Here is a 16738-nt window from a genome sequence, read left to right on the forward strand (position 1 = left end):
ATCCAAAAGCAACAACAACTCTATTACGCTTTTACAAACGTTTCGTTGCTACAGAATTTGTGTTCTCATGTCGGGAGTTGGGGCTGGGTAGGAGGAAGGGTTGCCGTGTCTTAGACTGGTAACACCGCAACTCCTTTGGCCGTGCGTTTGAATTTGCCTTGCTGCTACTACTACAGGATTTGTTTGTATCGGGGAGGGGGGAGGGGCTCCTAACGTTCTATGTTACAGGACCCCAGCAGTTGTGCCTAGCGCAGATGTCTCGGTTCAACTCCACGCAACTTCCTCGGTGCAACTCCACACGGTCTCGCTGCAACTCCAGGCAACTCAGTTCAACTCCACGTAGCCTCAGAACAATTTAATTCAACCTTGCTCCAACTTCACACGTTCTCTTTGCAACTCCACGTTACCTCGCTGCAACTCTACGTAACGTCAGAACAATTTCATTCAACCTTGCTCCAACTCCTCGCAACCTCAGTGCAACTCCACGTGTTCTCTGTGCAACTCCCAAGCAACCTCGCGACATCGTACAAGGGGGGAGAGCAACAGGGAAGGAAGCGCAAATTGCTCCTCTATCATCGGCCATTCCAGGCGGTTAACGGGACCCGGTAACACCGTCAACACTTTGACGTTCACATTTGCCTCGCTGCTACTGCTGCTACAGGCCTTGTGTTTGTATCAGGGGGAGTGGGGGGGGGGTCTCTAACGTTCTGTCTTCCAGAATCCTCTCCCCGGTCTACTCTCGCTCAAACGTCAAACATCTCGGTACAGCTCCAAAGCAAGGAAGCCCCAACGGGGCAGAGATCCCAGGCAGTGACGGGACGGGGAGCCAGGTCTGCGTCTCGATGTCTCGGTTCAACTCCACACAACTTCCTCAGTGCAACTCCACACGGTCTCTGTGCGACTCAACGCAACCTTGATGCAACTCCCATCAACGTCCATCAACGTCCATCAGGGAGTGTCAATGTCTCTCGCTACCCGCAGCAGCAGAACCATTATTACTATGAACTGGTCATGAGCAGTGCTGCTAGGTAGCCACGAGTGTGAACACGGAGGTTGTGTTTATCATTGTCAAGGCTGAGCGGATGGTGGTGGTGGTGGTGATGGGGAATCAGACACGCTGGCATCCGTTCCTGCCACCCCCAACTCTGAGAGATGTCTGGGCGAGTTCTCAACCCAGGTAACCGTGCGAGTCTCCGGCCCGATCCTCGGCCTTGCTCACCAAACGAGCGACGTGGGTGTTTTACTTGAGGTTAAACGCCGTTGCCATTGGCATTGTCAACGACTCCTTCAGGCTTTGCGTTCGTTTCGGAGTTGGGGGGGGGGGGTCCTGACGTTTTATCTTCCAGAATCCTTCGCGTCTCCTGCGTCCTCGTGACGCCGGCAAAAAGGGGGAAGAGAGATCATCGGTGAATCCAGGCAGTCGCAAGATCCCCAAGTCCCATTTACACAGACGTCTCTCTTGGTTCGAACTCCACGCAAACCCTCTCGTGCATCCCGTGAAGGAAGTTCAGATGTCTGGGGCGTCGTCGGGAAAACCCAGACAGCGGGCCTCCTGGTAACACCGCAACTCCTTTGGCCGTGCATTTCAATTTGCCTTGCTGCTACTACTACAGGATTTGTTTGTATCGGGGAGGGGGGAGGGGCTCCTAACGTTCTATGTTACAGGACCCCAGCAGTTGTGCCTAGCGCAGACGTCTCGTTCAACTCCACGCAACTTCCTCAGTGCAACTCTACGTAACCTCGCTGCAACTCCAGGCAACTCGGTCCAACTCCACGTAACCTCAGAACACCTTCACGCAACCTTGCTCCAACTCCTCGCAACTTCAGTGCAACTCCACGCATTCTCTGTGCAACTCCCAAGCAACCTCGCGACATCGTACAAGGGGGGAGAGCAACAGGGAAGGAAGCGCAAATTGCTCCTCTATCATCGGCCATTCCAGGCGGTTAACGGGACCCGGTAACACCGTCAACACTTTGACGTTCACATTTGCCTCGCTGCTACTGCTGCTACAGGCCTTGTGTTTGTGTGTGGGGGGGGGGGTGTCTCACGTTCTGTCTTCCAGAATCCTCTCCCCGGTCTACTCTCGCTCAAACGTCAAACATCTCGGTACAGCTCCAAAGCAAGGAAGCCCCAACGGGGCAGAGATCCCAGGCCGTGACGGGACAGGGAGCCAGGTCTGCGTCTCGATGTCTCGGTTCAACTCCACGCGGCTTCCTCAGTGCAACTCCACACGGTCTCTGTGCGACTCAACGCAACCTTGATGCAACTCCCAACAACGTCCATCAACGTCCATCAGGGAGTGTCAATGTCTCTCGCTACCCGCACCAGCAGCAGCAGAAACATTATTACTATGAACTGGTCATGAGCAGTGCTGCTAGGTAGCCACGAGTGTGAACACGGAGGTTGTGTTTATCGTTGTCAAGGCTGAGCGGATGATGGTGGTGGTGGCGATGGGCGGAATGTGAGGAACGCAACCCCCTGCCGCTGTTACAACCCAGTCCTGGACAGGAGGGGCCAGAGACACCCAACAGCGTCCATCATGGAGTGTCAACGTCTCTTGCTACCCACAGCAGCAGCAGCAGCAGCATTATTTATGATCAATGGCAATGAGCCGTGCTCTGTAGCCACGCGTGAGCATCATGGAGGTTGTGTTTTATTATTGTCAAGGCTGAGCGGATGGTGGTGGTGGTGGTGATGGGGAATCAGACACGCTGGCATCCGTTCCTGCCACCCCCAACTTTGGGAGAGATGTCTGGGCGAGTTCTCAACCCCGGTAACCGTGCGAGTCTCCGGCCCGATCCTCGGCCTTGCTCACCAAACGAGCGATGTGGATGTTCTACTTGAGGTTTGTTGACGTTTTGTTTATCGTAATTGGCCACGTGGGGAAAAGTTGTCGACAGGACTTGGACAGTTTTAAACGAGGCAAAACTTAAAACCTAATTAGCAAATGACCACAGCGTGAAGTTTACGTAATGCGACCTGAAGATTGAAATCAATGATAATTGGTTTTTTACCCTTTTATCTGGCAACAAAACTGATACCTTTTTGACACGGAGTCATGTTTGCATTGACCACAATACCTGCGGTCGGAATGCAAACAAAAAACACAACTCTGATAATGATATGCACTGTCCTTGAAGTTGATTGGTCCACACCGAGACAGCTTTTCTTAGAGCCCAGTCTCACATGGTGTTGGACCAGATGACACCAAAAGGTGTCGGTTTTGTTGCCAGATAAAAGGGTAAAAAACCAATGATCATATTCTGCTACTGGCAAAGGAGGTTCCTATGGTGGATTGAAATCGGTGTTCTCTTACGGCCGTGCTGAATATTTCCCCAAGCCAGCAAAGGGCGTTGATGGTGACATTGCTAGCAAGCGGCGTGCAGTGTTGGCCGTTGTGGATCTGGGGTGGGGGAGGGGGGAGGGGCTCCTAACGTTCTATGTTGCAGGACCCCAGCAGTTGTGCCTAGCGCAGACGTCTCGTTCAACTCCACGCAACTTCCTCAGTGCAACTCCACGCAACCTCGCTGCAACTCCAGGCAACTCGGTCCAACTCCACGTAACCTCAGAACAATTTCATTCAACCTTGCTCCAACTCCTCGCAACTTCAGTGCAACTCCACGCGTTCTCTGTGCAACTCGCAAGCAACCTCGCGACATCGTACAAGGGGGGAGAGCAACAGGGAAGGAAGCGCAAATTGCTCCTCTATCATCGGCCATTCCAGGCGGTTAACGGGACCCGGTAACACCGTCAACACTTTGACGTTCACATTTGCCTCGCTGCTACTGCTGCTACAGGCCTTGTGTTTGTGTGTGTGGGGGGGGGGGGGTGTCTCTCACGTTCTGTCTTCCAGAATCCTCTCCCTGGTCTTCTCTCACACACCGAACATCTCGGTACAGCTCCAACTGAAGGAAGCCCCAACGGGGCAGAGATCCCAGGCAGTGACAGGAAGGGGAGCCCCACCAGTCCTGCGTCATGACCGCTCTCTCGGTTTCAACTCGGGGGGGACACCCTTTGGCGTCGGTCGTGCACGGAACAGCTGAGGGGTGAAGGGCGTGAGGGCGTCTGGGGCGTCTCCAGGCAGTTTCCATGGAACCTGGTAACAGCGTGTGACTCCTTTGCCCACCCGTTAAAGTTTGTTTTCACTGCAGACGTTGCTACTGCGTTCGCATCGCGGTTGGGGGGGGTGGGTGTCCTAACGGTTTATCTTCCAGAAACCTCTCCCCGGTCTACTCTCGCTCACACATCTCGGTACAGCTCCAAAGAAAGGAAGCCCCAACGGGGCAGAGACCGCCCGTCAAAAGGTTCTGTTCGCTGCTCGTGAAACATTAAAGAACTGGAGGATGAATTTGCGGAGATTTTTTTTATTGCGAGGATGAAATGTCTCCATGAAACAAACTCTTTCATCCCGAGTCATCGCGGCCACTCCACGTCGGTTTGGCAACGTCAAAGCCCCGGCACGCGTGAAGTCTGGAAGGTTCCCGAAAAAGAACGATTGGACAATGAACGCTCGACAAATTGTGGAAGAATTTGAAGTAATTTTTTACAAACTATAAATCTGCATCGGCAAGTGCATCTTGAAGGGAGGCGGCCCCCCCTCTTTGGGAAAGATTTAACAATTGACTTTTTTACGAACATGGAAATTGCGCACCGCTTTAGAGACTTGGAGAGGGCAAGGCTGGGGGACCCCCCCCCCCCACCCCACTATGCGATTGACGGGGTATGCAGCAGCTACACACTTGTATTGCCCTCCTAAGTGTGGTTATTGGGGGGGGGGGGGGGGGGAGCATTGCGAAGCCACCAACAGCAACTCTTGTCGGCCTGGTCTTTTGCGCAGATTGCCCGAGGGGGAAGTGGGCATCGTCCAGGAGACGTGTGAAGCAGAGGAGGGTCGGGGACGCAGATGCACCGGGGCTCGCTCGCACAGGCGGTTCCTTGCCGGCGTGAAATCAATCGTCGGGTCACAAACATCACACTCAGTCAGCGCTCAGCCCACCGTCAACGCTGCTACTGTCACAGCTCCACTGTCACCGCCTGCCACTGCTCGGCCACCGTCACCGCCATCTGCTGCCCAGCCACGATCACTGCCCAGCCACCATCACCGCCTCTGCACTGCCCAGCCACCATCACCGCCTCTGCACTGCCACTAAATACCATCACCGCCTCTGCACTGCCACTGAATCGTTCACCGTCACCGCCCCTCTGCTGCCCAGCCACAGGAAGCTCACACAGCTGCTCCGTCTGCCCTGCACCCTCCTCCCCCGTGTGCGCGTTTTGTAGCCGCTCACTGGCTGCTGGCGTTCTATACCAAGCTCAACCGACCGGCCATCATCCTCCTATGTGTGGGTGGCGCAGGCTGTGCGGTAAAGCAATCGTCCCACTCCTCCCACATGCAATTTCACCCCACGTGGTGCACGGTGCTGTTTGCATGGAAGAAGGCATTGGGTGGGCGGGGGGGGTTGTCCTTAACCAAATGTCTTCCAGAAGTTTCTCCCCCCCCCCATCTCCTCCCACCTGAGCAGAGCTTGCGTCTCCGTAGCCCAGGCGGTGAGACGTCTCGTGCCTCGTGGTCTGGGTAAACGAATGGACTCGCCCCACACACCCACTTGTTACCTGTGGAACATACGAATCTGTCCGTTGCTGTGGCTTGCCAGAAATCTTGAGGGGGGGGGCGGGGGGGGCCTTTCACGTTCTCTGTTACAGAACCTAGTCAAACGTGCAGCCCTACCTACCTACCCTGTACAACAAGCCCAGCCCTGCAGAAGGGGAAGAAGAGACACCACGGCAAGCCCCATGACACCGCCACAACCAGGGAGTGCCCTTTGACTCGCCTCACTCTGCATGCGTCATTCTCAATGGGTCATGAGTTGGCTCTGTAGCCACGAGTGTGAACACGGAGGTTGTGTTTATCGTTGTCAAGGCTCAGCAGGTGGTGGTGGTGGTGAATGGGAAACGCAAGCTGACGCACAGAGCAAGCAGCCGCACTGCTGTACAACACCAACCCAGGGAGTGTCAATGACTCTTTGTACTTCCCACACAGCGACTTTATTGATCAATGGCAATGAGCCTTGGCTCTGTAGCCCACACGTGGACATACGGAGGTTGTGTTTATCGTTGTCAAGGCTGAGCGGATGATGGTGGTGGTGATGGAGTCGGACACACTGGCATCCGTTCCTGCCACCCCCAACTTTGAGAGATGTCTGGGCGAGTTCTCAACCCAGGTAACCGTGCGAGTCTCCGGCCCGATCCTCGGCCTTGCTCACGAAACGAGCGATGTGGGTGTTTTACTTGAGGTTAAACGCCGTTGCCATTGGCATTATTAACGACTACTTCAGGCTTTGCGTGCGTGTTGGAGGTGGGGGGGGCTCCTGACGTTTTATCTTCCAGAATCCCTCGCGTCTCCTGCGTCCTTGCGACGCCAGCAAAGAAGAGATCATGGGTGAATCCAGGCAGTCGCAAGATCCCCAAGTTCGATTTACACAGACGTCTCTCTCGGTTCGAACTCCACGCAAAAACCCTCTCGTGCGTCCTGTAAAGGAAGTGGGAATATCAGGGCTTCGTCGGGAGAATCCAGGCAGTTTCCATGGAACCTGGTAACAGCGCAACTCTTTTGCCACTTGTTCAAGTTTGTTTTCACTACAGATGTTGCTTCTGCGTTCGAATTTCTGTTGGGGGGGGGGGGTCCTAACGGTTTATCTTCCAGAATTTCTCTCCCCGGTCTACTTTCGTTCAAACATCTCGGTACAGCTCCAAAGAAAGGAATCCCCAACATGGCAGAGATCCCAGTCCTGGACAGGAGGGGACAGAGACACCCAACAGCGTCCATCAGGGAGTGTCAACGTCTCTTGCTACCCGCAGCAGCAGCAGCAGCAGCATTATTTATGATCAATGGCAATGAGCCGTGCTCTGTAGCCACGCATGAGCATCATGGAGGTTGTGTTTTATTATTGTCAAGGCTGAGTGGATGATGGTGGTGGTGATGGGGAATCAGACGCGCTGGCATCCGTTCCTGCCACCCCCAACTCTGAGAGAGATGTCTGGGCGAGTTCTCAACCCAGGTAACCGTGCGAGTCTCCGGCCCGATTCTCGGCCTTGCTCACGAAACGAGCGATGTGGATGTTCTACTTGAGGTTAAACGCCGTTGCCATTGGCATTATCAACGAGTACTTCAGGCTTTGCGTTCGTATCGGAGTTGGGGGGGGGGTCCTGACGTTTTATCTTCCAGAATCCCTCGCGTCTCCTGCGTCCTCGCGACGCCGGCAAAGAGGGGGAAGAGAGATCATCTGTGAATCCAGGCAGTCGCAAGATCCCCAAGTCCCATTTACACAGACGTCTCTCTCGGTTCGAACTCTGGGACATTCGTCGGGAAAACCCAGACAGCGGTTTTCCTGGTAACACCGCAACTCCTTTGGCCGTGCGTTTGAGTTTGTCTTGCTGCTACTTACTACAGGATTTGTAGTTACCTCGATGCAACTCTACGTAACCTCAGAACATCGGAGGGGAAAAAACCCTATTATGTTTTGCTTTTCGTAATTGGCCACGTGGGGAAAGGTTGTGGGCAGGACTTTGTGAAAGTTTTAAACGAGGCAAAACTTGACACTTTTATTAGCAAATGACCACAGCGTCAAGTTTACGTAATGTGACCTGAAGATTGAAATCGGTGTTCTCTTACGGCCGTCCTGAACATTTCCCTAAGCCAGCAAAGGGCGTTGATGGTGACATTGCTAGCAGGCAGCGTGCAGTGTTTTCCGTTGTGGGTCTGGGGTGGGGGAGGGGGGGGGCTCCTAACGTTCTATGTTACAGGACCCCAGCAGTTGTGCCTAGCGCAGACGTCTCGTTCAACTCCACGCAACTTCCTCGCTGCAACTCCAGGCAACTCGGTCCAACTCCACGTAGCCTCAGAACAATTTCATTCAAACTTGCTCCAACTCCTCACCTCCACACGTTCTGTGCAACTCCACGTTACCTCGCTGCAACTCTACGTAACCTCAGAACACCTTCACGCAACCTTGCTCCAACTCCTCGCAACTCCACGCGTTCTATGTGCAACTCCCAAGCAACCTCGCGACATCGTACAAGGGGGGAGAGCAACAGGGAAGGAAGCGCAAATTGCTCCTCTATCATCGGCCATTCCAGGCGGTTAACGGGACCCGGTAACACCGTCAACACTTTGACGTTCACATTTGCCTTGCTGCTACTGCTGCTACAGGCCTTGTTTGTATCGGGGGGGAGTGGGTTGGGGGGGGGGGTCTCTAACGTTCTGTCTTCCAGAATCCTCTCCCCGGTCTACTCTCGCTCAAACGTCAAACATCTCGGTACAGCTCCAAAGCAAGGAAGCCCCAACGGGGCAGAGATCCCAGGCAGTGACGGGACAGGGAGCCAGGTCTGCGTCTCGATGTCTCGGTTCAACTCCACGCGGCTTCGTGTCGCGCAACCGGAGTGGAGGGCGTGCAGATGTCTGGGGCGTCGTCGGGAGAATCCAGGCCGTTAACGGGACACCTGGTAAAGTTGAAACGCCGTTGCCATTGGCGTTGTCAACGACTACTTCAGGCTTTGCGTTCGTATTGGAGTTGGGGGGGAGGGGGGTCCTGACGTTTTATTTTCCAGAATTCCTCGCGTCTCCTGCGTCCTCGCGACGCCGGCAAAGAGGGGGAAGAGAGATCATCGGTGAATCCAGGCAGTCGCAAGATCCCCAAGTCCGATTTTCCACACGTCTCTCTCGGTTCGAACTCCACGCAAACCCTCTAGTGCGTCCCGTAAAGGAAGTTCAGATGTCTGGGGCGTCGTCGGGAAAACGCAGTTAGCGGACCTCCTGGTAACACCGCAACCCCTTTGGCCGTGCGTTTGAATTTGCCTTGCTGCTACTACTACAGGATTTGTTTGTATCGGGGGGTGGGGATGGGGGGTCTCTAACCTTTTATGTTCCAGAATCTTTCCTCGTGTCTACTCTGAAACATCTCGGTACAGCTCCAACGAAAGGAAGCCCCAACATGGCAGAGATCCCAGTCCTGGACAGGAGGGGACAGAGACACCCAACAGCATCCATCAGGGAGTGTCAACGTCTCTTTCTACCCACAGCAGCAGCAGCAGCATTATTTATGATCAATGGCAATGAGCCGTGCTCTGTAGCCACGCGTGAGCATCATGGAGGTTGTGTTTTATTATTGTCAAGGCTGAGCGGGTGGTGGTGGTGGTGGTGATGGGGAATCAGACACGCTGGCATCCGTTCCTGCCACCCCCAACTCTGAGAGAGATGTCTGGGCGAGTTCTCAACCCAGGTAACCGTGCGAGTCTCCGGCCCGATTCTCGGCCTTGCTCACGAAACGAGCGATGTGGATGTTCTACTTGAGGTTAAACGCCGTTGCCATTGGCATTGTCAACGAGTACTTCAGGCTTTGCGTTCGTATCGGAGTTGGGGGGGGGGGGGGGTCCTGACGTTTTATCTTCCAGAATCCCTCGCGTCTCCTGCGTCCTCGCGACGCCGGCAAAGAGGGGGAAGAGAGATCATCTGTGAATCCAGGCAGTCGCAAGGTCCCCAAGTCCCATTTACACAGACGGCTCTCTCGGATCGAACTCCACGCAAACCCTCTCGTGCGTCCCGTAAAGGTGTCTGGGCTTCGCCGTGGAGAATTCAGGCCGGTTTCCGTGGCACCTGGTAACAACGCGACTCTTTTGCCCAAGTTTGTTTTCACTGCAGATGTTGCTACTGCGTTCGCATCGCAGCTGGAGGATGGGTTTGGGGGGGGGTGGGTGGCCTAACAGTTTCTTTTGCAGAAACCTCTCCCCGGTCTACTCTCGATCAAACGTCAAACATCTCGGTACAGCTCCAAAGCAAGGAAGCCCCAACGGGGCAGAGATCCCAGGCAGTGATGGGACAGGGAGCCAGGTCTGCGTCTCGATGTCTCGGTTCAACTGCAGAGGCAGGAAGTGCAAACGGTCGAATCGGCGGTGGATACGGGCAGTTAGCGGACCTCCTGGTAACACCGCAACTCCTTTGGCCGTGCGTTAGAATTTGCCTTGCTGCTACTACTACAGGATTTGTTTGTGTTGGGGGGGGGGGGGTACTCTAACGTTCTGTCTTCCAGAATCTTTCCTCGTGTCTACTCTGAAACATCTCGGTACAGCTCCAAAGAAAGGAAGCCCCAACGGGGCAGAGACCGCCCGTCAAAAGGTTCTGTTCGCTGCTCGTGAAACATTAAAAAACTGGAGGATGAATTTGCGGAGATTTTTTTTTATTGCGAGGATGAAATGTCTCCATGAAACAAACTCTCTCATCCCGAGTCATCGCGGCCACTCCACGTCGGTTTGGCAACGTCAAAGCCCCGGCACGCGTGAAGTCTGGAAGGTTCCGGGAAATGAACGATTGGACAATGAACGCTCGACAAATTGTGGAGGAATTTGAAGTAATTTTTTACAAACTAAACCTGCTTCAGCAAGTGCTTCTTGAAGGGAGGCGGTCCCCCCTCTTTGCGAAAGATTTAACAATTGACTTTTTTTTACGAACGTGGAAATTGCGCACCGCTTTAGAGACTTGGAGAGGGCAAGGCTGGGGACCCCCCCCCACCCCACTATGCGATTGACGGGGCATGCAGCAGCTACACACTTGTATTGCCCTCCTAAGTGTGCTTATTGGGGGGGGGAGGGGGGGACCATTGCGAAGCGACCAACAGCAACTCTTGTCGGCCTGATCTTTTGCGCAGATTGCCCGAGGGGGAAGTGGGCATCGTCCAGGAGACGTGTGAAGCAGAGGAGGGTCGGGGACGCAGATGCACGGGGCTCGCTCGCACAGGCGGTTCCTTGCCGGCGTGAAATCAATCGTCGGGTCACAAACATCACACTCAGTCAGCGCTCAGCCCACCGTCAACGCTGCTACTGTCACAGCTCCACTGTCACCGCCTGCCACTGCTCGGCCACCGTCACCGCCATCTGCTGCCCAGCCACGATCACTGCCCAGCCACCATCACCGCCTCTGCACTGCCCAGCCACCATCACCGCCTCTGCACTGCCACTAAATACCATCACCGCCTCTGCACTGCCACTGAATCGGCCACCGTCACCGCCCCTCTGCTGCCCAGCCACAGGTAGCTCGCACAGCTGCTCCGTCTGCCCTGCACCCTCCTCCCCCGTGTGCGCGTTTTGTAGCCGCTCGCTGGCTGCTGGCCTTCTATACCAAGCTCCACCGACCGGCCATCATCCTCCTATGTGTGGGTGGCGCAGGCTGTGCGGTAAAGCAATCGTCCCACTCCTCCCACATGCAATTTCACCCCACGTGGTGCACGGCGCTGTGTGCATGGAAGAAGGCATTGGGTGGGCGGGGGGGGGGGTTGTCCTTAACCAAATGTCTTCCAGAAGTTTCTCCCCCCCCCCATCTCCTCCCACCTGAGCAGAGCTTGCGTCTCCGTAGCCCAGGCGGTGAGACGTCTCGTGCCTCGTGGTCTGGGTAAACGAATGGACTCGCCCCACACACCCACTTGTTACCTGTGGAACATACGAATCTGTCCGTTGCTGTGGCTTGCCAGAAATCTTGAGGGGGGGCGGGGGGGGCCTTTCACATTCTGTTACAGAACCTAGTCAAACGTGCAGCCCTACCTACCTACCCTGTACAACAAGCCCCCAGCCCTGCAGAAGGGGAAGAAGAGACACCACAGCAAGTCCCCCATGACACCGCCACAACCAGGGAGAGTGCCCTTTGACTCGTCTCGCTCTGCATGCGTCATTCTCAATGGGTCATGAGTTGGCTCTGTAGCCACGAGTGTGAACGTGGAGCTGTGTTTATCGTTGTCAAGGATGAGCGGGTGATGGTGGCGATGGGTGGAGAATGGGAGGAACGCAACCCCCGACTGCTGTACTAATCGGCACAAAGTAAACCAGCCGTGGAAGGAGCGAGGCGAGAATCTTTGCCGCCACCAGGGAGTGTCCTTAACTCTTCGTGCTTTACAGCCACACGGCAACATTTATAATTGTTTATCAATGGTGATGGGCCTTGGCTCTGTAGCCCACGAGTGTGAACACGGAGGTTGTGTTTATTGTTGTCGAGGCTCGGCAGGTGGTGGTGGTGGTGAATGTGACACACAAGCTGACGCACAGAGCAAGCAGCCGCCCTGCTGTACAACACCAACCCAGCCCTGGGTGGAAGGGGGGAGAAGCCGTACGGCCATTACCATCCATCAGGGAGTGTCAATGACTCTTGTACTTCCCACACAGCAACTTTATTGATCAATGGCAATGAGCCTTGGCTGTGTAGCCCACACGTGGACATACGGAGGTTGTGTTTATCGTTGTCAAGGATGAGCGGGTGATGGTGGCGATGGGCGGAATGTGAGGAACGCAACCCCCTGCCGCTGTTACAACCCAGTCCTGGACAGGAGGGGCCAGAGACACCCAACAGCGTCCATCAGGGAGTGTCAACGTCTCTTGCTACCCACAGCAGCAGCAGCAGCAGCATTATTTATGATCAATGGCAATGAGCCGTGCTCTGTAGCCACGCGTGAGCATCATGGAGGTTGTGTTTTATTATTGTCAAGGCTGAGCGGATGGTGGTGGTGGTGATGGGGAATCAGACACGCTGGCATCCGTTCCTGCCACCCCCAACTCTGAGAGAGATGTCTGGGTGAGTCCTCAACCCAGGTAACCGTGCGAGTCTCCGGCCCGATCCTCGGCCTTGCTCACCAAACGAGCGATGTGGATGTTTTACTTGAGCACCAAAGGGACATTAAATTCTCCCAAACACAGCTGTCAGCAGTGGCAGTGCTTGCTTGCCAACAAGGACATTCAATTGATTTTGATAACGTTGAAGTGTTTTGCAGAACTAATTATTACTGGCCAAGATTAGTTAGAGAATTGAGAATAATTCAAATAATTTCAACCGTTGTGATAGCTACAGACTCGGCACAGCCTGGAAGCTTCTTAAATCTCGACTTAAAGCTTTAGTGGCTGCAGGAATTCATTCTCTTTGGGTCTTTCGGCAAAGTCGCGTGACTTTACCGACTGTATTAAGTAATACACAACACACATTGCAATGCCTTAGAGGTGAGTCACATGCTAAGTGGCTGATTACTGATCTATTACTTAGTTACATAGACCCTCACCGCCGCCTCTGATCTCGAATCCCGATGGGGTTCAACAACGACGATGACATCGTCATCCTGCACTGTTTGTTTAAGACCAGAAGCAGGTGGATGGCTTCACTATTCTGGCAAATCGCACCGAAGGTGCCGGATGTAATTTCCAGCGAAACGTCGCTGTTACTCTGATTGTAAATGTCGTGGATTCACTCTTCAACACACCGGCGGGCTAAAGTGGTGAACTCTTTTGTCTTTTGTCAACGTGACACTTTTTCTACTGATTGGCCGTGTCGGGTGGTGGCGGGTTTTAACGACACATTTAAAATATTTACGAGATCCAATCCAAAAGCAACAACAACTCTATTACGCTTTTACAAACGTTTCGTTGCTACCGAATTTGTGTTCTCATGTCGGGAGTTGGGGCTGGGTAGGAGGAAGGGTTGCCGTGTCTTAGACTGGTAACACCGCAACTCCTTTGGCCGTGCGTTTGAGTTTGCCTTGCTGCTACTACTACAGGATTTGTTTGTATCGGGGAGGGGGGAGGGGCTCCTAACGTTCTATGTTACAGGACCCCAGCAGTTGTGCCTAGCGCAGATGTCTCGGTTCAACTCCACGCAACTTCCTCGGTGCAACTCCACACGGTCTCGCTGCAACTCCAGGCAACTCAGTTCAACTCCACGTAGCCTCAGAACAATTTAATTCAACCTTGCTCCAACTTCACACGTTCTCTTTGCAACTCCACGTTACCTCGCTGCAACTCTACGTAACGTCAGAACAATTTCATTCAACCTTGCTCCAACTCCTCGCAACCTCAGTGCAACTCCACGTGTTCTCTGTGCAACTCCCAAGCAACCTCGCGACATCGTACAAGGGGGGAGAGCAACAGGGAAGGAAGCGCAAATTGCTCCTCTATCATCGGCCATTCCAGGCGGTTAACGGGACCCGGTAACACCGTCAACACTTTGACGTTCACATTTGCCTCGCTGCTACTGCTGCTACAGGCCTTGTGTTTGTATCAGGGGGAGTGGGGGGGGGTCTCTAACGTTCTGTCTTCCAGAATCCTCTCCCCGGTCTACTCTCGCTCAAACGTCAAACATCTCGGTACAGCTCCAAAGCAAGGAAGCCCCAACGGGGCAGAGATCCCAGGCAGTGACGGGACAGGGAGCCAGGTCTGCGTCTCGATGTCTCGGTTCAACTCCACGCGGCTTCGTGTCGCGCTAGCGGAGTGGAGAGCGTGCAGATGTCTGGGGCGTCGTCGGGAGAATCCAGGCCGTTAACGGGACACCTGGTAAAGTTAAAACGCCGTTGCCATTGGCGTCGTCAACGACTGCTTCAGGCTTTGCGTTCGTGTCGGAGTTGGGGGGGTGGGTCCTGACGTTTTATCTTCCAGAATCCTTCGCGTCTCCTGCGTCCTCGCGACGCCGGCAAAGAGGGGGAAGAGAGATCATCGGTGAATCCAGGCAGTCTCAAGATCCCCAAGTTCGATTTACACAGACGTCTCTCTGGTGGCGATGGGCGGAATGTGAGGAACGCAACCCCCTGCCGCTGTTACAACCCAGTCCTGGACAGGAGGGGCCAGAGGCAACCAACAGCGTCCATCAGGGAGTGTCAATGTCTCTTGCTACCCACAGCAGCAGCAGCAGCAACATTATTTATGATCAATGGCAATGAGCCGTGCTCTGTAGCCACGCGTGAGCATCATGGAGGTTGTGTTTTATTATTGTCAAGGCTGAGCGGATGGTGGTGGTGGTGGTGATGGGGAATCAGACACGCTGGCATCCGTTCCTGCCACCCCCAGAGAGATGTCTGGGCGAGTTCTCAACCCAGGTGACCGTGCGAGTCTCCGGCCCGATCCTCGGCCTTGCTCGCCAAACGAACGACGTGGATGTTTTACTTGAGGTTAAACGCCGTTGCCATTGGCATTATCAACGACTACTTCAGGCTTTGCTTTCGTGTCGGAGTTGGAGGGGGGGGGGCTCCTGACGATTTATCTTCCAGACTCCCTCGCGTCTCCTGCGTCCTCGCGACGCCGGCAAAGAGGGGGAAGAGACATCATCGGTGAATCCAGGCAGTCGCAAGATCCCCAAGTCCCATTTACACAGACGTCTCTCTCGGTTCGAACTCCACGCAAACCCTCTCGTGTCTCTCCATCGCCTTGTGGGTGATTGTAGTGGTGGAGGTGATTGTGGTGGTGGTGGTGGTGTTGATAACCAGGGGGTGAGTGCCTTGCCTCTGTAGGAGGCAGTGGCATCGTTTAACAAGTAGCAGCATCAGCAGCAGGGGGCTTTTTGCGACCGATCTACACAAGATGTTGTTTTTGTGCTAGAACTAGTGACGAATTGGCACGTTTTGTTCACGCGACAAACCTTACCCAATTGGCCGTGTCGGGTGGTGGCGGGTTTCAACGACACATTTAATATATTCACGAGATCCAACCCAAAAACAACAACAACTCTGTTACGCTTTTACAAACGCGTTGCTACAGAATTAGTGTTCTCACGTCGTGAGTTGGGGCTGAGGGGGAGGAGGGTTGCCGTGTTTGCGCCGTGTCTTAGACTGGTAACACGAGTTTGCCTTGCTGCTACTACAGGATTTGTTTGTATCGGTGAGGGGGGGGGCTCCTAACGTTCTATGTTGCAGGACCCCAGCAGTTGTGCCTAGCGCAGATGTCTCGGTTCAACTCCACGCAACTTCCTCAGTGCAACTCCACACAACCTCGGTTCAACTTTGCCTAACCTCGGTGCAACTCCACGTATCGTCAGAACACCTTCACGCAACCTTGATCCAACTCCTCACCTCCACGCGTTCTTTGTGCAACTCCATGCAACCTTGCTGCAACTCTACTTAACTTCAGAACACCGTCACGTAACCTTGCTCCAACTCCTCGCAACTCCACGCGTTCTCTGTGCAACTCGCAAGCAACCTCGCGACATCGTACAAGGGGGGAGAGCAACAGGGAAGGAAGCGCAAATTGCTCCTCTACCATCGGCCATTCCAGGCGGTTAACGGGACCCGGTAACACCGTCAACACTTTGACGTTCACATTTGCCTCGCTGCTACTGCTGCTACAGGCCTTGTGTTTGTGTGTGGGGGGGGGGGGGTCTCTAACGTTCTGTCTTCCAGAATCCTCTCCCTGGTCTTCTCTCACCGAACATCTCGGTACAGCTCCAACTAAAGGAAGCCCCAAAGGGGCAGAGATCCCATGCAGTGACAGGAAGGGGAGCCCCACCAGTCCTGCGTCATGACGTCTCTCTCGGTTTCAACTCGGGGGACACCCTTTGGTGTCGGTCGTGCACGGAACAGCTGAGGGGTGAAGGGTCGTGAGGACGTCTGGGGCGTCTCCAGGCAGTTTCCATGGAACCTGGTAACAGCGTGTGACTCCTTTGCCCACCCGTTCAAGTTTGTTTTCGCTGCAGACGTTGCTACTGTGTTCGCATCGCAGCTGGGAGTGGGTTGGGGGGGGGTCCTAACGTTCTGTCTTCCAGAATCCTCTCCCCGGTCTACTCTCGCTCAAACGTCAAACATCTCGGTACAGCTCCAAAGCAAGGAAGCCCCAACGGGGCAGAGATCCCAGGCAGTGATGGGACAGGGAGCCAGGTCTGCGTCTCGATGTCTCGGTTCAACTCCACGCGGCTTCGTGTTGCGCAAGCGGAGTGGAGGGCGTGCAGATGTC

The 16738-nt window shown here is 54.4% G+C and overlaps 1 long non-coding RNA gene across 1 annotated transcript; it reads left to right on the forward strand.

Annotated features, from left to right (window-relative positions):
- Positions 1-7925: 7925 nt before the first annotated feature.
- Positions 7926-10216, forward strand: LOC144739210 (uncharacterized). Its single transcript, XR_013589373.1, has 2 exons — positions 7926-9681; positions 9826-10216. It is a non-coding gene; the product is annotated as an uncharacterized LOC144739210 (long non-coding RNA).
- The last annotated feature ends 6522 nt before the right edge of the window (positions 10217-16738 follow it).

The sequence above is a fragment of the Lampetra planeri genome, unplaced genomic scaffold (genome assembly GCF_965212315.1).
Source record: "Lampetra planeri unplaced genomic scaffold, kcLamPlan1.2.h2 scaffold_137, whole genome shotgun sequence".
In the NCBI taxonomy this organism is placed as follows: Eukaryota; Metazoa; Chordata; class Hyperoartia; order Petromyzontiformes; family Petromyzontidae; genus Lampetra; species Lampetra planeri.